This window comes from Taudactylus pleione, unplaced genomic scaffold (assembly GCF_031769625.1).
Source record: "Taudactylus pleione unplaced genomic scaffold, aTauple2 ptg000551l, whole genome shotgun sequence".
Classification (NCBI taxonomy): Eukaryota; Metazoa; Chordata; class Amphibia; order Anura; family Myobatrachidae; genus Taudactylus; species Taudactylus pleione.
Window position 1 is genome coordinate 2445923 of NW_028284953.1, and position 23262 is coordinate 2469184.

The 23262-nt window shown below is 35.7% G+C and overlaps 5 non-coding genes across 5 annotated transcripts; all 5 read left to right on the forward strand.

The window, feature by feature from the left end:
- The first annotated feature begins 426 nt into the window (after positions 1-426).
- TRNAR-ACG (transfer RNA arginine (anticodon ACG)) lies at positions 427-499 on the forward strand. Its single transcript has one exon. It is a non-coding gene; the product is annotated as a tRNA-Arg (tRNA).
- Positions 500-10228: 9729 nt separating this feature from the next.
- Positions 10229-10301, forward strand: TRNAR-ACG (transfer RNA arginine (anticodon ACG)). Its single transcript has one exon. It is a non-coding gene; the product is annotated as a tRNA-Arg (tRNA).
- A 3974-nt stretch (positions 10302-14275) lies between these two features.
- Positions 14276-14348, forward strand: TRNAR-ACG (transfer RNA arginine (anticodon ACG)). Its single transcript has one exon. It is a non-coding gene; the product is annotated as a tRNA-Arg (tRNA).
- A 5128-nt stretch (positions 14349-19476) lies between these two features.
- TRNAR-ACG (transfer RNA arginine (anticodon ACG)) lies at positions 19477-19549 on the forward strand. The gene has a single exon. It is a non-coding gene; the product is annotated as a tRNA-Arg (tRNA).
- Positions 19550-22944: 3395 nt separating this feature from the next.
- TRNAR-ACG (transfer RNA arginine (anticodon ACG)) lies at positions 22945-23017 on the forward strand. Its single transcript has one exon. It is a non-coding gene; the product is annotated as a tRNA-Arg (tRNA).
- Positions 23018-23262: the final 245 nt, after the last annotated feature.

A 23262-nucleotide genomic window follows, 5' to 3' on the forward strand; every position in this document is an offset into this window, starting at 1 on the left:
TTGATTTTGTTTCACAATCATCCATTTTTTCACAATACTGAATCTTAAGAAAATTTCAGAAAGTAAGCAGATTCTTTGAAGGTGCTTGCACTATTTGTGTTTAATGCTTATTATAAAGCTATGTTAACATGCTTTGAATAATTTAATTGTGAATTATTGTACTAAAGGATATGGGATTTTGACATAAATTCTGGAATTCAGGAAATAAGAATGTTTGGGCTTCCTTCTGAGTAAGTTCATCACATTTTTTAAATATCTTTTAGCAGTCACAATTATTATTTTACCTAAAACGTTTTTGGGAAACAATCCCTGCAGATAGTCTACAGTCAATTTCCAAAATGTGATTCTGTATATACTTCAATAACCATAAAACTCTGAAAATAGGCTCAAAAACAGGAAAGACACTTCAATTACTACAAAACAAGTGGGCCAGTGGCGCAATGGATAACGCGTCTGACTACGGATCAGAAGTTTGTAGGTTCGACTCCTACCTGGCTCGCTTATATTGCCTTGATTGCATAGTGGTTAGTACTCTGCGTTGTGGACGCAGCAACCACGGTTCAAAAACAGGTCACGGCATTTTGATTTTGTTTCTCAATCATCCATTTTTTCACAGTACTGAATCTTAAGAAAATTTCAGAAAGTAAGCAGATTCTTTGAAGGTGCTTGCACTATTTGTGTTTAATGCTTATTATAAAGCTATCTTAACATGCTTTGAATAATTTAATTGTGAATTATTGTACTAAAGGACTGGGAATTTGACATAAATTCTAGAATTCAGGAAAGAAGAATGTTTGGGCTCTGTCTGAGTAAGTTCATCACATTTTTTAAAGATCTTTTAGCAGTCACATGGATTATTTTACCTAAAACGTTTTTGGGAAACAATCCCTGCAGATAGTGTACAGTCAATTTCCAAAATGTGATTCTGTATAAACTTCAATAACCATAAAACTCCAAAACTGGCTCAAAAACAGGAAAGACACTTCAATTACTACAGGGCACCTGGGCCAGTGGCACAATGGATAACGTGTCTGACTACGGATCATAAGTTTGTAGGTTCGACTCCTACCTGGCTCACTAAAATTGACGTGATCATATAGTGGTTATTACTCTGCGTTGTGGCCGCAGCAACCCCGGTTCGAAAACGGGTCACAGCATTTTGATTTTGTTTCACAATCATCCATTTTTTCACAATACTGAATCTTAAGAAAATTTCAGAAAGTAAGCAGATTCTTTGAAGGTGCTTGCACTATTTGTGTTTAATGCTTATTATAAAGCTATCTTAACATGCTTTGAATAATTTAATTGTGAATTATTGTACTAAAGGATATGGGATTTTGACATAAATTCTGGAATTCAGGAAATAAGAATGTTTGGGCTTCCTTCTGAGTAAGTTCATCACATTTTTTAAATATCTTTTAGCAGTCACAATTATTATTTTACCTAAAACATTTTTGGGAAACAATCCCTGCAGATAGTCTACAGTCAATTTCCAAAATGTGATTCTGTATATACTTCAATAACCATAAAACTCTGAAAATAGGCTCAAAAACAGGAAAGACACTTCAATTACTACAAAACACGTGGGCCAGTGGTGCAACGGATAACGCGTCTGACTACGGATCAGAAGTTTGTAGGTTCGACTCCTACCTGGCTCGCTTATATTGCCTTGATCGCATAGTGGTTAGTACTCTGCGTTGTGGACGCAGCAACCACGGTTCGAAAACAGGTCACGGCATTTTGATTTTGTTTCTCAATCATCCATTTTTTCACAGTACTGAATCTTAAGAAAATTTCAGAAAGTAAGCAGATTCTTTGAAGGTGCTTGCACTATTTGTGTTTAATGCTTATTATAAAGCTATCTTAACATGCTTTGAATAATTTAATTGTGAATTATTGTACTAAAGGACTGGGAATTTGACATAAATTCTGGAATTCAGGAAAGAAGAATGTTTGGGCTCTGTCTGAGTAAGTTCATCACATTTTTTAAAGATCTTTTAGCAGTCACAAGGATTATTTTACCTAAAACGTTTTTGGGAAACAATCCCTGCAGATAGTGTACAGTCAATTTCCAAAATGTGATTCTGTATATACTTCAATAACCATAAAACTCCAAAACTGGCTCAAAAACAGGAAAGACACTTCAATTACTACAAGACACCCGGGACAGTGGGCAATGGATAACGTGTCTGACTATAGATCTGTAGATTGTAGGGTCGACTCCTACCTGGCTCGCTTAAATTGCCGTGATCGTATAGTGGTTAGTACTCTGCGTTATGGCCGCTGCAACCCCGGTTCGAATCCGGGTCACAGCATTTTGATTTTGTTTCTCAATCATCCATTTTTTCACAATACTGAATCTTAAGAAAATTTCAGAAAGTAAGCAGATTCTTTGAAGGTGCTTGCACTATTTGTGTTTAATGCTTATTATAAAGCTATCTTAACATGCTTTGAATAATTTAATTGTGAATTATTGTACTAAAGTACTTGGAATTTGACATAAATTCTAGAATTCAGAAAAGACGAATGTTTGGGCTCTGTCAGAGTAAGTTCATCACATTTTTTAAAGATCTTTTAGCAGTCACAAGGATTACTGTACCTAAAACATTTTTGGGAAACAATCCCTGCAGATAGTGTACAGTCAATTTCCAAAATGTGATTCTGTATATACTTCAATAACCATAAAACTTTAAAACAGGCTCAAAAACAGGAAAGACTCTTCAATTGCTACAAGACCCCTGGGACAGTGGGCAATGGATAACGTGTCTGACTATGGATCTGTAGATTGTAGGTTCTACTCCTACCTGGCTCGCTTAAATTGCCGTGATCATATAGTGGTTCGTACTCTGCGTTGTGGCCGCAGAAACGCCGGTTCGAATCCGGGTCACGGCATTTTGATTTTGTTTCTCAATCATCCATTTTTTCACAATACTGAATCTTAAGAAAATTTCAGAAAGTAAGCAGATTCTTTGAAGGTGCTTGCACTATTTGTGTTTAATGCTTATTATAACGCTATCTTAACATGCTTTGAATAATTTAATTGTGAATAATTTTACTAAAGGACTATGAATTTGACATAAATTCTAGAATTCAGGAAAGAAGAATGTTTGGGCTCTGTCTGAGTAAGTTCATTACATTTTTTAAAGATCTTTTAGCAGTCACAAGGATTATTTTACCTAAAACGTTTTTGGGAAACAATCCCTGCAGATAGTGTACAGTCAATTACCAAAATGTGATTCTGTATATACTTCAATAACCATAAAATTCTGAAAACAGCCTCAAAAACAGGAAAGACACTTCAATTACTACAAGACACCTGGGACAGTGGGCAATGGATAACGTGTCTGACTATGGATCTGTAGATTGTAGGTTCGACTCCTACCTGGCTCGCTTAAATTGCCGTGATCGTATAGTGGTTAGTACTCTGCGTTGTGGCCGCTGCAACCCCGGTTCGAATCAGGGTCGCGGCATTTTGATTTTGTTTCTCAATCATCCATTTTTTCACAATACTGAATCTTAAGAAAATTTCAGAAAGTAAGCAGATTCTTTGAAGGTGCTTGCACTATTTGTGTTTAATGCTTATTATAAAGCTATCTTAACATGCTTTGAATAATTTAATTGTGAATTATTGTACTAAAGTACTGTGAATTTGATATAAATTCTAGAATTCAGGAAAGAAGAATGTTTGGGCTTCCTTCTGAGTAAGTTCATCACATTTTTGAAATATCTTTTAGCAGTCACAATTATTATTTTACCTAAAACGTTTTTGGGAAACAATCCCTGCAGATAGTCTACAGTCAATTTCCAAAATGTGATTCTGTATATACTTCAATAACCATAAAACTCTGAAAATAGGCTCAAAAACAGGAAAGACACTTCAATTACTACAAAACACGTGGGCCAGTGGCGCAATGGATAACGTGTCTGACTACGGATCAGAAGATTGTAGGTTCGACTCCTACCTGGCTAGCTTATATTGCCGTGATCGTATAGTGGTTAGTACTCTGCGTTGTGGCCGCAGCAACCCCGGTTCGAATCCTGGTCACGGCATTTTGATTTTGTTTCTCAATCATCCATTTTTTCACAATACTGAATCTTAAGAAAATTTCAGAAAGTAAGCAGATTCTTTGAAGGTGCTTGCACTATTTGTGTTTAATGCTTATTATAAAGCTATCTTAACATGCTTTGAATAATTTAATTGTGAATTATTGTACTAAAGGACTGTGAATTTGACATAAATTCTGGAATTCAGGAAAGAAGAATGTTTGGGCTCTGTCTGAGTAAGTTCATCACATTTTTTAAAGATCTTTTAGCAGTCACAAGGATTATTTTACCTAAAACGTTTTTGGGAAGCAATCCCTGCAGATAGTGTACAGTCAATTTCCAAAATGTGATTCTGTATATACTTCAATAACCATAAAATTCTGAAAACAGGCTCAAAAACATGAAAGACACTTCAATTACTACAAGACACCCGGGACAGGGGGCAATGGATAACGTGTCTGACTATGGATCTGTAGATTGTAGGTTCTACTCCTACCTGGCTCGCTTAAATTGCCGTGATCATATAGTGGTTAGTACTCTGCGTTGTGGCCGCAGCAACGCCGGTTCGAATGCGGGTCACGGCATTTTGATTTTGTTTCTCAATCATCCATTTTTTCACAATACTGAATCTTAAGAAAATTTCAGAAAGTAAGCAGATTCTTTGAAGGTGCTTGCACTATTTGTGTTTAATGCTTATTATAACGCTATCTTAACATGCTTTGAATAATTTAATTGTGAATAATTTTACTAAAGGACTAGGAATTTTACATAAATTCTAGAATTCAGGAAAGAAGAATGTTTGGGCTCTGTCTGAGTAAGTTCATTACATTTTTTAAAGATCTTTTAGCAGTCACAAGGATTATTTTACCTAAAACGTTTTTGGGAAACAATCCCTGCAGATAGTGTACAGTCAATTACCAAAATGTGATTCTGTATATACTTCAATAACCATAAAATTCTGAAAACAGGCTCAAAAGCAGGAAAGACACTTCAATTACTACAAGACACCCGGGACAGTGGGCAATGGATAACGTGTCTGACTATGGATCTGTAGATTGTAGGTTCGACTCCTACCTGGCTCGCTTAAATTGCCGTGATTGTATAGTGGTTAGTACTCTGCGTTGTGGCCGCTGCAACCCCGGTTCGAATCAGGGTCACGGCATTTTGATTTTGTTTCTCAATCATCCATTTTTTCACAATACTGAATCTTAAGAAAATTTCAGAAAGTAAGCAGATTCTTTGAAGGTGCTTGCACTATTTGTGTTTAATGCTTATTATAAAGCTATCTTAACATGCTTTGAATAATTTAATTGTGAATTATTGTACTAAAGTACTGTGAATTTGACATAAATTCTAGAATTCAGGAAAGAAGAATGTTTGGGCTTCCTTCTGAGTAAGTTCATCACATTTTTGAAATATCTTTTAGCAGTCACAATTATTATTTTACCTAAAACGTTTTTGGGAAACAATCCCTGCAGATAGTCTACAGTCAATTTCCAAAATGTGATTCTGTATATACTTCAATAACCATAAAACTCTGAAAAAAGGCTCAAAAACAGGAAAGACACTTCAATTACTACAAAACATGTGGGCCAGTGGCGCAATGGATAATGCGTCTGACTACGTATCAGTAGATTGTAGGTTCGACTCCTAACTGGCTTGCTTAAATTGCTGTGATTGTATAGTAGTTAGTACTCTGCGTTGTGGCTGCAGCAACCCCATTTCGAAAACGGGTCACAGCATTTTTTGATTTTGTTTCACAATCATACATTTTTTCACAATACTGAATCTTAAGAAAATTTCAGAAAGTAAGCAGATTCTTTGAAGGTGCTTGCACTATTTGTGTTTAATGCTTATTATAAAGCTATCTTAACATGCTTTGAATAATTTAATTGTGAATTATTGTACTAAAGGACTGGGAATTTGACATAAATTCTGGAATTCAGGAAAGAAGAATGTTTGGGCTCTGTCTGAGTAAGTTCATCACATTTTTTAAAGATCTTTTTTTGGGAAACAATCCCTGCAGATAGTGTACAGTCAATTTCCAAAATGTGATTCTGTATATACTTCAATAACCATAAAATTCTGAAAACAGGCTCAAAAACATGAAAGACACTTCAATTACTACAAGACACCCGGGACAGGGGGCAATGGATAACGTGTCTGACTATGGATCTGTAGATTGTAGGTTCTACTCCTACCTGGCTCGCTTAAATTGCCGTGATCATATAGTGGTTAGTACTCTGCGTTGTGGCCGCAACAACGCCGGTTCGAATCCGGGTCACGGCATTTTGATTTTGTTTCTCAATCATCCATTTTTTCACAATACTGAATCTTAAGAAAATTTCAGAAAGTAAGCAGATTCTTTGAAGGTGCTTGCACTATTTGTGTTTAATGCTTATTATAAAGCTATCTTAACATGCTTTGAATAATTTAATTGTGAATAATTTTACTAAAGGACTATGAATTTGACATAAATTCTAGAATTCAGGAAAGAAGAATGTTTGGGCTCTGTCTGAGTAAGTTCATTACATTTTTTAAATATCTTTTAGCAGTCACAAGGATTATTTTACCTAAAACGTTTTTGGGAAACAATCCCTGCAGATAGTGTACAGTCAATTACCAAAATGTGATTCTGTATATACTTCAATAACCATAAAATTCTGAAAACAGGCTCAAAAGCAGGAAAGACACTTCAATTACTACAAGACACCCGGGACAGTGGGCAACGGATAACGTGTCTGACTATGGATCTGTAGATTGTAGGTTCGACTCCTACCTGGCTCGCTTAAATTGCCGTGATCGTATAGTGGTTAGTACTCTGCGTTGTGGCCGCTGCAACCCCGGTTCAAATCAGGGTCACGGCATTTTGATTTTGTTTCTCAATCATCCATTTTTTCACAATACTGAATCTTAAGAAAATTTCAGAAAGTAAGCAGATTCTTTGAAGGTGCTTGCACTATTTGTGTTTAATGCTTATTATAAAGCTATCTTAACATGCTTTGAATAATTTAATTGTGAATTATTGTACTAAAGTACTGTGAATTTGACATAAATTCTAGAATTCAGGAAAGAAGAATGTTTGGGCTTCCTTCTGAGTAAGTTCATCACATTTTTTAAATATCTTTTAGCAGTCACAATTATTATTTTACCTAAAACGTTTTTGGGAAACAATCCCTGCAGATAGTCTACAGTCAATTTCCAAAATGTGATTCTGTATATACTTCAATAACCATTAATCTCTGAAAATAGGCTCAAAAACAGGAAAGACACTTCAATTACTACAAAACACGTGGGCCAGTGGCGCAATGGATAAAGTGTCTGACTACGGATCAGAAGATTGTAGGTTCGACTCCTACCTGGCTCGCTTATATTGCTGTGATCGTATATTGGTTAGTACTCTGCGTTGTGGCCGCAGCAACCCCGGTTCGAATCTGGGTCACGGCATTTTGATTTTGTTTCTCAATCATCCATTTTTTCACAATACTGAATCTTAAGAAAATTTCAGAAAGTAAGCAGATTCTTTGAAGGTGCTTGCACTATTTGTGTTTAATGCTTATTATAAAGCTATCTTAACATGCTTTGAATAATTTAATTGTGAATTATTGTACTAAAGTACTTGGAATTTGACATAAATTCTAGAATTCAGAAAAGAAGAATGTTTGGGCTCTGTCAGAGTAAGTTCATCACATTTTTTAAAGATCTTTTAGCAGTCACAAGGATTATTTTACCTAAAACGTTTTTGGGAAACAATCCCTGCAGATAGTGTACAGTCAATTTCCAAAATGTGATTCTGTATATACTTCAATAACCATAAAATTCTGAAAACAGGCTCAAAAACAGGAAAGACACTTCAATTACTACAAGACACCCGGGACAGGGGGCAATGGATAACGTGTCTGACTATGGATTTGTAGATTGTAGGTTCTACTCCTACCTGGCTCGCTTAAATTGCCGTGATCATATAGTGGTTAGTACTCTGCGTTGTGGCCGCAGCAACGCCGGTTCAAATCCGGGTCACGGCATTTTGATTTTGTTTCTCAATCATCCATTTTTTCACAATACTGAATCTTAAGAAAATTTCAGAAAGTAAGCAGATTCTTTGAAGGTGCTTGCACTATTTGTGTTTAATGCTCATTATAACGCTATCTTAACAGGCTTTGAATAATTTAATTGTGAATAATTTTACTAAAGGACTATGAATTTGACATAAATTCTAGAATTCAGGAAAGAAGAATGTTTGGGCTCTGTCTCAGTAAGTTCATTACATTTTTTAAAGATCTTTTAGCAGTCACAAGGATTATTGTATCTAAAACATTTTTGGGAAACAATCCCTGCAGATAGTGTACAGTCAATTTCCAAAATGTGATTCTGTATATACTTCAATAACCATAAAACTTTAAAACAGGCTCAAAAACAGGAAAGACTCTTCAATTGCTGCAAGACACCTGGGACAGTGGGCAATAGATAACGCGTCTGACTATAGATCAGAAGATTGTAGGTTCGACTCCTACCTAGCTCACTTAAATTGTCATGATCGTATAGAGTTTAGTACTCTGCATTGTGGCCGCAGCAACCCCGGTTCGAATCCGGGTCACAGCATTTTGATTTTGTTTCTCAATCATCCATTTTTTCACAATACTGAATCTTGAGAATATTTCAGAAAATAAGCAGATTCTTTGAAGGTGCTTGCACTATTTGTGTTTAATGATTATTATAAAGCTATCTTAACATGCTTTGAATAAATTAATTGTGAATTATTGTACTAAAGGACTGGGAATTTGACATAAATTCTGGAATTCAGGAAAGAAGAATGTTTGGGCTCTGTCTGAGTAAGTTCATTACATTTTTGAAAGATCTTTTAGCAGTCACAAGGATTATTGTACCTAAAACATTTTTGGGAAACAATCCCTGCAGATAGTGTACAGTCAATTTCCAAAATGTGATTCTGTATATACTTCAATAACCATAAAACTTTAAAACAGGCTCAAAAACAGGAAAGACTCTTCAATTGCTACAAGACACCTGGGACAGTGGGCAATAGATAATGCGTCTGACTATAGATCAGAAGATTGTAGGTTTGACTCCTACCTGGCTCGCTTAAATTGCCGTGATTGTATAGTAGTTAGTACTCTGCGTTGTGGCTGCAGCAATCCCATTTCAAAAACGGGTCACAGCATTTTGATTTTGTTTCACAATCATCCATTTTTTCACAATACTGAATCTTAAGAAAATTTCAGAAAGTAAGCAGATTCTTTGAAGGTGCTTGCACTATTTGTGTTTAATGCTTATTATAAAGCTATCTTAACATGCTTTGAATAATTTAATTGTGAATTATTGTACTAAAGGACTGGGAATTTGACATAAATTCTGGAATTCAGGAAAGAAGAATGTTTGGGCTCTGTCTGAGTAAGTTCATCACATTTTTTAAAGATCTTTTAGCAGTCACAAGGATTATTTTACCTAAAACGTTTTCAGGAAACAATCCCTGCAGATAGTTTACAGTCAATTACCAAAATGTGATTCTGTATATACTTCAATAACCATAAAATTCTGAAAACAGGCTCAAAAACAGGAAAGACACTTCAATCACTACAAGACACCCGAGACAGTGGGAAATGGATAACGTGTCTGACTATGGATATGTAGATTGTAGGTTCGACTCCTACCTGGCTCGCTTAAATTGCCGTGATCGTATAGTGCTTAGTACTCTGCGTTGTGACCGCTGCAACCCCGGTTCGAATCCGGGTCACGGCATTTTGATTTTGTTTCTCAATCATCCATTTTTTCACAATACTGAATCTTAAGAAAATTTCAGAAAGTAAGCAGATTCTTTGAAGGTGCTTGCACTATTTGTGTTTAATGTTTATAATAAAGCTATCTTAACATGCTTTGAATAATTTAATTGTGAATTATTGTACTAAAGTACTGGGAATTTGACAAAAATTCTAGAATTCAGGAAAGAAGAATGTTTGGGCTTCCTTCTGAGTAAGTTCATCACATTTTTGAAATATCTTTTAGCAGTCACAATTATTATTTTACCTAAAACGTTTTTGGGAAACAATCCCTGCAGATAGTCTACAGTCAATTTCCAAAATGTGATTCTGTATATACTTCAATAACCATAAAACTCTGAAAATAGGCTCAAAAACAGAAAAGACACTTCAATTACTACAAAACACGTGGGCCAGTGGCGCAATGGATAACGCGTCTGACTACGGATCAGAAGATTGTAGGTTCGACTCCTACCTGACTCGCTTATATTGTCGTGATCGTATAGTGGTTAGTACTCTGCGTTGTGGCTGCCACAACCCCGGTTCGAATCCGGGTCACGGCATTTTGATTTTGTTTCTCAATCATCCATTTTTTCACAATACTGAATCTTAAGAAAATTTCAGAAAGTAAGCAGATTCTTTGAAGGTGCTTGCACTATTTGTGTTTAATGCTTATTATAAAGCTATCTTAACATGCTTTGAATAATTTAATTGTGAATTATTGTACTAAAGGACTGGGAATTTGACATAAATTCAAGAATTCAGAAAAGAAGAATGTTTGGGCTCTGTCAGAGTAAGTTCATCACATTTTTTAAAGATCTTTTAGCAGTCACAAGGATTATTTTACCTAAAACGTTTTTGGGAAACAATCCCTGCAGATAGTGTACAGTCAATTTCCAAAATGTGATTCTGTATATACTTCAATAACCATAAAATTCTGAAAACAGGCTCAAAAACAGGAAAGACACTTCAATTACTACAAGACACCCGGGACAGGGGGCAATGGATAACGTGTCTGACTATGGATCTGTAGATTGTAGATTCTACTCCTACCTGGCTCACTGAAATTGCCGTGAACATATAGTGGTTAGTACTCTGCGTTGTGGCCGCTGCAACGCCGGTTCGAATCCGGGTCACGGCATTTTGATTTTGTTTCTCAATCATCCATTTTTTCACAATACTGAATCTTAAGAAAATTTCAGAAAGTAAGCAGATTCTTTGAAGGTGCTTGCACTATTTGTGTTTAATGCTTATTATAAAGCTATCTTAACATGCTTTGAATAATTTAATTGTGAATAATTTTACTAAAGGACTAGGAATTTGACATAAATTCTAGAATTCAGGAAAGAAGAATGTTTGGGCTCTTTCTGAGTAAGTTCATTACATTTTTTAAAGATCTTTTAGCAGTCACAAGGATTATTTTACCTAAAACGTTTTTGGGAAACAATCCCTGCAGATAGTGTACAGTCAATTTCCAAAATGTGATTCTGTATATACTTCAATAACCATAAAACTCTGAAAATAGGCTCAAAAACAGGAAAGACACTTCAATTACTACAAAACACGTGGGCCAGTGGCGCAATGGATAACGCGTCTGACTACGGATCAGAAGTTTGTAGGTTTGACTCCTACCTCGCTCGCTTAAATTGACGTGATCGTATAGTGGTTAGTACTCTGCGTTGTGGCCGCAGCAACCCCGGTTCGAAAACGGGTCACAGCATTTTGATTTTGTTTCACAATCATCCATTTTTTCACAATACTGAATCTTAATTAAATTTCAGAAAGTAAGCAGATTCTTTGAAGGTGCTTGCACTATTTGTGTTTAATGCTTATTATAAAGCTATCTTAACATGCTTTGAATAATTTAATTGTGAATTATTGTACTAAAGGACTGGGAATTTGACATAAATTCTGGAAATCAGGAAAGAAGAATGTTTGGGCTCTGTCTGAGTAAGTTCATCACATTTTTTAAAGATCTTTTAGCACTCACAAGCATTATTTTACCTAAAACGTTTTTGGGAAACAATCCCTGCAGATAGTGTACAGTCAATTTCCAAAATGTGATTCTGTATATACTTCAATAACCATAAAATTCTGAAAACAGGCTCAAAAACAGGAAAGACACTTCAATTACTACAAGACACCCGGTACAGGGGGCAATGGATAACGTGTCTGACTATGGATCTGTAGACTGTAGGTTCTACTCCTACCTGGCTCACTGAAATTGCCGTGATCATATAGTGGTTAGTACTCTGCGTTGTGGCCGCAGCAACGCCGGTTCGAATCCGGGTCACGGCTTTTTGATTTTGTTTCTCAATCATCCATTTTTTCACAATACTGAATCTTAAGAAAATTTCAGAAAGTAAGCAGATTCTTTGAAGGTGCTTGCACTATTTGTGTTTAATGCTTATTATAAAGCTGTCTTAACATGCTTTGAATAATTTAATTGTGAGTAATTTTACTAAAGGACTAGGAATTTGACATAAATTCTAGAATTCAGAAAAGAAGAATGTTTGGGCTCTGTCTGAGTAAGTTCATTACATTTTTTAAAGATCTTTTAGCAGTCACAAGGATTATTTTACCTAAAACGTTTTTGGGAAACAATCCCTGCAGATAGTGTACAGTCAATTTCCAAAATGTGATTCTGTATATACTTCAATAACCATAAAACTCCAAAACTGGCTCAAAAACAGGAAAGACACTTCAACTACTACATGGCACCTGGGTATGTGGCGCAATGGATAACGTGTCTGACTACGGATCATAAGTTTGTAGGTTCGATTCCTACCTGGCTCGCTTAAATTGACGTGATCGTATAGTGGTTAGTACTCTGCATTGTGGCCGCAGCAACCCCGGTTCGAAAACGGGTCACAGCATTTTGATTTTGTTTCACAATCATCCATTTTTTCACAATACTGAATCTTAAGAAAATTTCAGAAAGTAAGCAGATTCTTTGAAGGTGCTTGCACTATTTGTGTTTAATGCTTATTATAAAGCTATCTTAACATGCTTTGAATAATTTAATTGTGAATTATTGTACTAAAGGACTGGGAATTTGACATAAATTCTGGAATTCAGGAAAGAAGAATGTTTGGGCTCTGTCTGAGTAAGTTCATCACATTTTTTAAAGATCTTTTAGCAGTCACAAGGACTATTTTACCTAAAACATTTTTGGGAAACAATCCCTGCAGATAGTGTACAGTCAATTACCAAAATGTGATTCTGTATATACTTCAATAACCATAAAATTCTGAAAACAGGCTCAAAAACAGGAAAGACACTTCAATTACTACCAGACACCCGGGACAGTGGGCAATGGATAACGTGTCTGACTATGGATCTGTAGATTGTAGGTTCGACTCCTACCTGGCTCGCTTAAATTGCCGTGATCGTATAGTGGTTAGTACTCTGCGTTGTGGCCGCAGCAACCCCGGTTCGAATCCGGGTCACAGCATTTTGATTTTGTTTCTCAATCATCCATTTTTTCACAATACTGAATCTTAAGAAAATTTCAGAAAGTAAGCAGATTCTTTGAAGGTGCTTGCACTATTTGTGTTTAATGCTTATTATAAAGCTATCTTAACATGCTTTGAATAATTTAATTGTGAATTATTGTACTAAAGTACTTGGAATTTGACATAAATTCTAGAATTCAGAAAAGAAGAATGTTTGGGCTCTGTCAGAGTAAGTTCATCACATTTTTGAAAGATCTTTTAGCAGTCACAAGGATTATTGTACCTAAAACATTTTTGGGAAACAATCCCTGCAGATAGTGTACAGTCAATTTCCAAAATGTGATTCTGTATATACTTCAATAACCATAAAACTTTAAAACAGGCTCAAAAACAGGAAAGACTCTTCAATTGCTACAAGACACCTGGGACAGTGGGCAATGGATAACGCGTCTGACTATAGATCAAAAGTTTGAAGGTTCGACTCCTACCTGGCTCGCTTAAATTGCCGTGATTGTATAATAGTTAGTACTCTGCGTTGTGGCTGCAGCAACCCCATTTCGAAAACGGGTCACAGCATTTTGATTTTGTTTCACAATCATCCATTTTTTCACAATACTGAATCTTAAGAAAATTTCAGAAAGTAAGCAGATTCTTTGAAGGTGCTTGCACTATTTGTGTTTAATGCTTATTATAAAGCTATCTTAACATGCTTTGAATAATGTAATTGTGAATTATTGTACTAAAGGACTGGGAATTTGACATAAATTCTGGAATTCAGGAAAGAAGAATGTTTGGGCTCTGTCTGAGTAAGTTCATCACATTTTTTAAAGATCTTTTAGCAGTCACAAGGATTATTTTACCTAAAACGTTTTTGGGAAACAATCCCTGCAGACAGTGTACAGTCAATTTCCAAAATGTGATTCTGTATATACTTCAATAACCATAAAACTCTGAAAAAAGGCTCAAAAACAGGAAAGACACTTCAATTGCTACAAAACACGTGGGCCAGTGGCGCAATGGATAACGCGTCTGACTACGGATCAGAAGATTGTAGGTTTGACTCCTACCTGGCTCGCTTAAATTTCCGTGATTGTATAGTAGTTAGTACTCTGCGTTGTGGCTGCAACAACCCCATTTTGAAAACGGGTCACAGCATTTTGATTTTGTTTCACAATCATCCATTTTTTCACAATACTGAATCTTAAGAAAATTTCAGAAAGTAAGCAGATTCTTTGAAGGTGCTTGCACTATTTGTGTTTAATGCTTATTATAAAGCTATCTTAACATGCTTTGAATAATTTAATTGTGAATTATTGTACTAAAGGACTGGGAATTTGACATAAATTCTGGAATTCAGGAAAGAAGAATGTTTGGGCTCTGTCTGAGTAAGTTCATCACATTTTTTAAAGATCTTTTAGCAGTCACAAGGATTATTTTACCTAAAACGTTTTTGGGAAACAATCCCTGCAGATAGTGTACAGTCAATTTCCAAAAAGTGATTCTGTATATACTTCAATAACCATAAAACTCCAAAACTGGCTTAAAAACAGGAAAGACACTTCAATTACTACAGGGCACCAGGGCCAGTGGTGCAATGGATAACGTGTCTGACTATGGATCATAAGTTTGTAGGTTCGACTCCTACCTGGCTCGCTTAAATTGATGTGATCGTATAGTGGTTAGTACTCTGCATTGTGGTCGCAGCAACCCCGGTTCGAAAACGGGACACAGCATTTTGATTTTGTTTCACAATCATCCATTTTTTCACAATACTGAATCTTAAGAAAATTTCAGAAAGTAAGCAGATTCTTTGAAGGTGCTTGCACTATTTGTGTTTAATGCTTATTATAAAGCTATCTTAACATGCTTTGAATAATTTAATTGTGAATTATTGTACTAAAGGACTGGGAATTTGACATAAATTCTGGAATTCAGGAAAGAAGAATGTTTGGGCTCTGTCTGAGTAAGTTCATCACATTTTTTAAAGATCTTTTAGCAGTCACAAGGATTATTTTACCTAAAACGTTTTTGGGAAACAATCCCTGCAGATAGTGTACATTCAATTACCAAAATGTGATTCTGTATATACTTCAATAACCATAAAATTCTGAAAACAGGCTCAAAAACAGGAAAGACACTTCAATTACTACAAGACACCAGAGACAGTGGGCAATGGATAACGTGTCTGACTATGGATATGTAGATTGTAGGTTCGACTCCTACCTGGCTCACTTAAATTGCCGTGATCGTATAGTGCTTAGTACTCTGTGTTGTGGCCGCTGCAACCCTGGTTCGAATTCTGGTCACGGCATTTTGATTTTGTTTCTCAATCATCCATTTTTTCACAATACTGAATCTTAAGAAAATTTCAGAAAGTAAGCAGATTCTTTGAAGGTGCTTGCACTATTTGTGTTTAATGCTTATTATAAAGCTATCTTAACATGCTTTGAATAATTTAATTGTGAATAATTTTACTAAAGGACTAGGAATTTGACATAAATTCTAGAATTCAGGAAAGAAGTTTGTTTGGGCTCTGTCTGAGTAAGTTCATTACATTTTTGAAAGATCTTTCAGCAGTCACAAGGATTATTGTACCTAAAACATTTTTGGGAAACAATCCCTGCAGATAGTGTACAGTCAATTTTCAAAATGTGATTCTGTATATACTTCAATAACCATAAAACTTTAAAACAGGCTCAAAAACAGGAAAGACTCTTCAATTGCTACAAGACACCTGGGACAGTGGGCAATGGATAACGCGTCTGACTATAGATCAGATGATTGTAGGTTCGACTCCTACCTAGCTCACTTAAATTGTCATGATCGTATAGAGGTTAGTACTCTGCGTTGTGGCCGCAGCAACCCCGGTTCGAATCCGGGTCACAGCATTTTGATTTTGTTTCTCAATCATCCATTTTTTCACAATACTGAATCTTAAGAAAATTTCAGAAAGTAAGCAGATTCTTTGAAGGTGCTTGCACTATTTGTGTTTAATGCTTATTATAAAGCTATCTTAACATGCTTTGAATAATTTAATTGTGAATTATTTTACTAAAGTACTTGGAATTTGAAATAAATTCTAGAATTCAGAAAAGAAGAATGTTTGGGCTCTTTCTGAGTAAGTTCATCACATTTTTTAAAGATCTTTTAGCAGTCACAAGGATTATTTTACCTAAAACGTTTTTGGGAAACAATCCCTGCAGATAGTGTACAGTCAATTTCCAAAATGTGATTCTGTATATACATCAATAACCATAAAACTCTGAAAATAGGCTCAAAAACAGGAAAGACACTTCAATTACTACAAAACACGTGGGCCAGTGGCGCAATGGATAACGCGTCTGATTACGGATCAGAAGTTTGTAGGTTTGACTCCTACCTCGCTCGCTTATATTGCCTTGATCGCATAGTGGTTAGTACTCTGCGTTGTGGACGCAGCAACCACGGTTCGAAAACAGGTCACGGCATTTTGATTTTGTTTCTCAATCATCCATTTTTTCACAGTACTGAATCTTAAGAAAATTTCAGAAAGTAAGCAGATTCTTTGAAGGTGCTTGCACTATTTGTGTTTAATGCTTATTATAAAGCTATCTTAACATGCTTTGAATAATTTAATTGTGAATTATTGTACTAAAGGACTGGGAATTTGACATAAATTCTGGAATTCAGGAAAGAAGAATGTTTGGGCTCTGTCTGAGTAAGTTCATCACATTTTTTAAAGATCTTTTAGCAGTCACAAGGATTATTTTACCTAAAACGTTTTTGGGAAACAATCCCTGCAGATAGTGTACAGTCAATTTCCAAAATGTGATTCTGTATATACTTCAATAACCATAAAACTCCAAAACTGGCTCAAAAACAGGAAAGACACTTCAATTACTACAGGGCACCTGGGCCAGTGGCGCAATGGATAACGTGTCTAACTACGGATCATAAGTTTGTAGGTTCGACTCCTACCTGGCTCGCTTAAATTGACGTGATCGTATAGTGGTTAGTACTCTGCGTTGTGGCCGCAGCAACCCCGGTTTGAAAACGGGTCACAGCATTTTGATTTTGTTTCACAATCATCCATTTTTTCACAATACTGAATCTTAAGAAAATTTCAGAAAGTAAGCAGATTCTTTGAAGGTGCTTGCACTATTTGTGTTTAATGCTTATTATAAAGCTATCTTAACATGCTTTGAATAATTTAATTGTGAATTATTGTACTAAAGGACTGGGAATTTGACATAAATTCTGGAATTCAGGAAAGAAGAATGTTTGGGCTCTGTCTGAGTAAGTTCATCACATTTTTTAAAGATCTTTTAGCACTCACAAGGATTATTTTACCTAAAACGTTTTTGGGAAACAATCCCTGCAGATAGTGTACAGTCAATTTCCAAAATGTGATTCTGTATATACTTCAATAACCATAAAATTCTGAAAACAGGCTCAAAAACAGGAAAGACACTTCAATTACTACAAGACACCCGGTACAGGGGGCAATGGATAACGTGTCTGACTATGGATCTGTAGACTGTAGGTTCTACTCCTACCTGGCTCACTGAAATTGCCGTGATCATATAGTGGTTAGTACTCTGCGTTGTGGCCGCAGCAACGCCGGTTCGAATCCGGGTCACTGCATTTTGATTTTGTTTCTCAATCATCCATTTTTTCACAATACTGAATCTTAAGAAAATTTCAGAAAGTAAGCAGATTCTTTGAAGGTGCTTGCACTATTTGTGTTTAATGCTTATTATAAAGCTATCTTATCATGCTTTGAATAATTTAATTGTGAATAATTTTACTAAAGGACTAGGAATTTGACATAAATTCTAGAATTCAGGAAAGAAAAATGTTTGGGTTCTGTCTGAGTAAGTTCATTACATTTTTTAAAGATCTTTTAGCAGTCACAAGGATTATTTTACCTAAAACGTTTTTGGGAAACAATCCCTGCAGATAGTGTACAGTCAATTTCCAAAATGTGATTCTGTATATACTTCAATAACCATAAAACTCCAAAACTGGCTCAAAAACAGGAAAGACACTTCAATTACTACCAGACACCCGGGACAGTGGGCAATGGATAACGTGTCTGACTATGGATCTGTAGATTGTAGGTTCGACTCCTACCTGGCTCGCTTAAATTGCCGTGATCGTATAGTGGTTAGTACTCTGCGTTGTGGCCGCAGCAACCCCGGTTCGAATCCGGGTCACAGCATTTTGATTTTGTTTCTCAATCATCCATTTTTTCACAATACTGAATCTTAAGAAAATTTCAGAAAGTAAGCAGATTCTTTGAAGGTGCTTGCACTATTTGTGTTTAATGCTTATTATAAAGCTATCTTAACATGCTTTGAATAATTTAATTGTGAATTATTGTACTAAAGTACTTGGAATTTGACATAAATTCTAGAATTCAGAAAAGAAGAATGTTTGGGCTCTGTCAGAGTAAGTTCATCACATTTTTGAAAGATCTTTTAGCAGTCACAAGGATTATTGTACCTAAAACATTTTTGGGAAACAATCCCTGCAGATAGTGTACAGTCAATTTCCAAAATGTGATTCTGTATATACTTCAATAACCATAAAACTTTAAAACAGGCTCAAAAACAGGAAAGACTCTTCAATTGCTACAAGACACCTGGGACAGTGGGCAATGGATAACGCGTCTGACTATAGATCAAAAGTTTGAAGGTTCGACTCCTACCTGGCTCGCTTAAATTGCCGTGATTGTATAATAGTTAGTACTCTGCGTTGTGGCTGCAGCAACCCCATTTCGAAAACGGGTCACAGCATTTTGATTTTGTTTCACAATCATCCATTTTTTCACAATACTGAATCTTAAGAAAATTTCAGAAAGTAAGCAGATTCTTTGAAGGTGCTTGCACTATTTGTGTTTAATGCTTATTATAAAGCTATCTTAACATGCTTTGAATAATGTAATTGTGAATTATTGTACTAAAGGACTGGGAATTTGACATAAATTCTGGAATTCAGGAAAGAAGAATGTTTGGGCTCTGTCTGAGTAAGTTCATCACATTTTTTAAAGATCTTTTAGCAGTCACAAGGATTATTTTACCTAAAACGTTTTTGGGAAACAATCCCTGCAGACAGTGTACAGTCAATTTCCAAAATGTGATTCTGTATATACTTCAATAACCATAAAACTCTGAAAAAAGGCTCAAAAACAGGAAAGACACTTCAATTGCTACAAAACACGTGGGCCAGTGGCGCAATGGATAACGCGTCTGACTACGGATCAGAAGATTGTAGGTTTGACTCCTACCTGGCTCGCTTAAATTTCCGTGATTGTATAGTAGTTAGTACTCTGCGTTGTGGCTGCAACAACCCCATTTTGAAAACGGGTCACAGCATTTTGATTTTGTTTCACAATCATCCATTTTTTCACAATACTGAATCTTAAGAAAATTTCAGAAAGTAAGCAGATTCTTTGAAGGTGCTTGCACTATTTGTGTTTAATGCTTATTATAAAGCTATCTTAACATGCTTTGAATAATTTAATTGTGAATTATTGTACTAAAGGACTGGGAATTTGACATAAATTCTGGAATTCAGGAAAGAAGAATGTTTGGGCTCTGTCTGAGTAAGTTCATCACATTTTTTAAAGATCTTTTAGCAGTCACAAGGATTATTTTACCTAAAACGTTTTTGGGAAACAATCCCTGCAGATAGTGTACAGTCAATTTCCAAAATGTGATTCTGTATATACTTCAATAACCATAAAACTCTGAAAATAGGCTCAAAAACAGGAAAGACACTTCAATTACTACAAAACACGTGGGCCAGTGGCGCAATGGATAACGCGTCTGATTACGGATCAGAAGTTTGTAGGTTTGACTCCTACCTCGCTCGCTTATATTGCCTTGATCGCATAGTGGTTAGTACTCTGCGTTGTGGACGCAGCAACCACGGTTCGAAAACAGGTCACGGCATTTTGATTTTGTTTCTCAATCATCCATTTTTTCACAGTACTGAATCTTAAGAAAATTTCAGAAAGTAAGCAGATTCTTTGAAGGTGCTTGCACTATTTGTGTTTAATGCTTATTATAAAGCTATCTTAACATGCTTTGAATAATTTAATTGTGAATTATTGTACTAAAGGACTGGGAATTTGACATAAATTCTGGAATTCAGGAAAGAAGAATGTTTGGGCTCTGTCTGAGTAAGTTCATCACATTTTTTAAAGATCTTTTAGCAGTCACAAGGATTATTTTACCTAAAACGTTTTTGGGAAACAATCCCTGCAGATAGTGTACAGTCAATTTCCAAAATGTGATTCTGTATATACTTCAATAACCATAAAACTCCAAAACTGGCTCAAAAACAGGAAAGACACTTCAATTACTACAGGGCACCTGGGCCAGTGGCGCAATGGATAACGTGTCTAACTACGGATCATAAGTTTGTAGGTTCGACTCCTACCTGGCTCGCTTAAATTGACGTGATCGTATAGTGGTTAGTACTCTGCGTTGTGGCCGCAGCAACCCCGGTTTGAAAACGGGTCACAGCATTTTGATTTTGTTTCACAATCATCCATTTTTTCACAATACTGAATCTTAAGAAAATTTCAGAAAGTAAGCAGATTCTTTGAAGGTGCTTGCACTATTTGTGTTTAATGCTTATTATAAAGCTATCTTAACATGCTTTGAATAATTTAATTGTGAATTATTGTACTAAAGGACTGGGAATTTGACATAAATTCTGGAATTCAGGAAAGAAGAATGTTTGGGCTCTGTCTGAGTAAGTTCATCACATTTTTTAAAGATCTTTTAGCACTCACAAGGATTATTTTACCTAAAACGTTTTTGGGAAACAATCCCTGCAGATAGTGTACAGTCAATTTCCAAAATGTGATTCTGTATATACTTCAATAACCATAAAATTCTGAAAACAGGCTCAAAAACAGGAAAGACACTTCAATTACTACAAGACACCCGGTACAGGGGGCAATGGAAAACGTGTCTGACTATGGATCTGTAGACTGTAGGTTCTACTCCTACCTGGCTCACTGAAATTGCCGTGATCATATAGTGGTTAGTACTCTGCGTTGTGGCCGCAGCAACGCCGGTTCGAATCCGGGTCACTGCATTTTGATTTTGTTTCTCAATCATCCATTTTTTCACAATACTGAATCTTAAGAAAATTTCAGAAAGTAAGCAGATTCTTTGAAGGTGCTTGCACTATTTGTGTTTAATGCTTATTATAAAGCTATCTTAACATGCTTTGAATAATTTAATTGTGAATAATTTTACTAAAGGACTAGGAATTTGACATAAATTCTAGAATTCAGGAAAGAAAAATGTTTGGGTTCTGTCTGAGTAAGTTCATTACATTTTTTAAAGATCTTTTAGCAGTCACAAGGATTATTTTACCTAAAACGTTTTTGGGAAACAATCCCTGCAGATAGTGTACAGTCAATTTCCAAAATGTGATTCTGTATATACTTCAATAACCATAAAACTCCAAAACTGGCTCAAAAACAGGAAAGACACTTCAATTACTACCAGACACCCGGGACAGTGGGCAATGGATAACGTGTCTGACTATGGATCTGTAGATTGTAGGTTCGACTCCTACCTGGCTCGCTTAAATTGCCGTGATCGTATAGTGGTTAGTACTCTGCGTTGTGGCCGCAGCAACCCCGGTTCGAATCCGGGTCACAGCATTTTGATTTTGTTTCTCAATCATCCATTTTTTCACAATACTGAATCTTAAGAAAATTTCAGAAAGTAAGCAGATTCTTTGAAGGTGCTTGCACTATTTGTGTTTAATGCTTATTATAAAGCTATCTTAACATGCTTTGAATAATTTAATTGTGAATTATTGTACTAAAGTACTTGGAATTTGACATAAATTCTAGAATTCAGAAAAGAAGAATGTTTGGGCTCTGTCAGAGTAAGTTCATCACATTTTTGAAAGATCTTTTAGCAGTCACAAGGATTATTGTACCTAAAACATTTTTGGGAAACAATCCCTGCAGATAGTGTACAGTCAATTTCCAAAATGTGATTCTGTATATACTTCAATAACCATAAAACTTTAAAACAGGCTCAAAAACAGGAAAGACTCTTCAATTGCTACAAGACACCTGGGACAGTGGGCAATGGATAACGCGTCTGACTATAGATCAAAAGTTTGAAGGTTCGACTCCTACCTGGCTCGCTTAAATTGCCGTGATTGTATAATAGTTAGTACTCTGCGTTGTGGCTGCAGCAACCCCATTTCGAAAACGGGTCACAGCATTTTGATTTTGTTTCACAATCATCCATTTTTTCACAATACTGAATCTTAAGAAAATTTCAGAAAGTAAGCAGATTCTTTGAAGGTGCTTGCACTATTTGTGTTTAATGCTTATTATAAAGCTATCTTAACATGCTTTGAATAATGTAATTGTGAATTATTGTACTAAAGGACTGGGAATTTGACATAAATTCTGGAATTCAGGAAAGAAGAATGTTTGGGCTCTGTCTGAGTAAGTTCATCACATTTTTTAAAGATCTTTTAGCAGTCACAAGGATTATTTTACCTAAAACGTTTTTGGGAAACAATCCCTGCAGACAGTGTACAGTCAATTTCCAAAATGTGATTCTGTATATACTTCAATAACCATAAAACTCTGAAAAAAGGCTCAAAAACAGGAAAGACACTTCAATTGCTACAAAACACGTGGGCCAGTGGCGCAATGGATAACGCGTCTGACTACGGATCAGAAGATTGTAGGTTTGACTCCTACCTGGCTCGCTTAAATTTCCGTGATTGTATAGTAGTTAGTACTCTGCGTTGTGGCTGCAACAACCCCATTTTGAAAACGGGTCACAGCATTTTGATTTTGTTTCACAATCATCCATTTTTTCACAATACTGAATCTTAAGAAAATTTCAGAAAGTAAGCAGATTCTTTGAAGGTGCTTGCACTATTTGTGTTTAATGCTTATTATAAAGCTATCTTAACATGCTTTGAATAATTTAATTGTGAATTATTGTACT